Genomic DNA, 1,336 nt, shown 5'->3' with positions numbered 1-1,336 from the left:
CCTGTTCTCAGGCAGCAGGCTCCTCTATAGGGAGGCACATGTCTTCTCTCCCCTACCAGGCTGTTCACTTTGCTCAGGTCTTAGTGTGTGCAGGTGTTGGTATGGCCAGGGGCATTTTGTGGGGGCAGAGGGGCACTGTCTATGCTGCAAGCCACCAAAAGGAAGATGCCTGGAGGAAGGCCTGGAAGCTTCCTCTGCTTAATGCTGTCATGGACAGAAGCACTGAACGTGCCACTTGCTGACCATATGTCCTCATTTAGAACGCACTCAGTAGAAAACAGTGGAATTGTAGCATCATCACGTAGTCTCTTCCTCAGTAATTTTCTTCCTGAAACTAATTACTGAGTAGTTTTCCATTGCAGTTAACATCCTATCATTTAAAAATTTCTGATAAGATTCCATTTTTTATCCCATCTATTTATAACCCACCATTATCCCAGCATTCAAACTAGACTTGACTTCCAGCCATGATCAGCAATTCATACTCATTGGATAGTCATTGTTGGCTAAAGTTCCGAAAATCCAATTATTCTCCACAGTGTTGTGCTGTTCAGGACTCTGAGAAACAGATAACAACATCCTTGGTCTCTGCACGTCCACATCAGATAATCCATCAAATGCCATCCTGGCCCTTCAAGGGTGTTGATAATGTACAGCTCCTAGAATTTGATTTTCACCATCATGTTCAGAAATTCCTTCCTAATACACCCACCAGGTTTCACGTTTATCCCACATTTCACATTTTATTGACTATAGGTCTACGTTCTGAATCTCTGAAGAGATTTGAGACAATGTCAAACAACTACTGACAGCCCTTGAAAGGCCCAGAGTATCTGCTGAGTGCAAGTTTCCAGTCCATCTTGGAAACAAAGGCTCATTTTCCCAGTGTCTTTGTTGAGCATCAGGAGTCCTTAGAGCAGTTGCAGGAGTATCACACCCACTGGGAACCCCTGAGCAAGGCTAACCCTTCTGTCCTTCCATCAGAGCATTGTGAAATTCTCAAATGATAACCTAGTGTGCTGTTCCCATGATTGCCTTACTAGACAGTGCCATCACCAGATAATTAAATTTCAGAACAGGATATTACCTATTAGAATTAAAATGTAGCTCCATATATATTCAGCTACAGAGTCATAAAGCTTAAATGTCATTGAATTCATAATTTAACATTGTCAGTTTAATTTTCAGACTGATTAAACCTGAAATGGAAAGTTAAATCATATGAAGTAAAACAGATTGTAATACTCGTTGGCATTTTCTAGACAGTCGCCCAGGTGGAAGTACATGATAGTAGTTTATCTCTTTCCTACACAGAAATCCTCCACACCCAGCATCT

General features: G+C 41.7%; 1 protein-coding gene across 1 annotated transcript in view; it reads left to right on the top strand.

Moving 5' to 3' along the window:
* Positions 1 to 1,336, top strand: part of MBTPS1 (membrane bound transcription factor peptidase, site 1) — a 52,322-nt gene that overhangs the window by 47,602 nt on the left and 3,384 nt on the right.

This window comes from Pteropus alecto, unplaced genomic scaffold, assembly GCF_000325575.1.
Source record: "Pteropus alecto unplaced genomic scaffold, ASM32557v1 scaffold7, whole genome shotgun sequence".
NCBI lineage: Eukaryota > Metazoa > Chordata > Mammalia > Chiroptera > Pteropodidae > Pteropus > Pteropus alecto.
The sequence above is the reverse complement of the archived record's forward strand: the minus strand, read 5'-3'. Positions and strand labels throughout refer to the sequence as shown.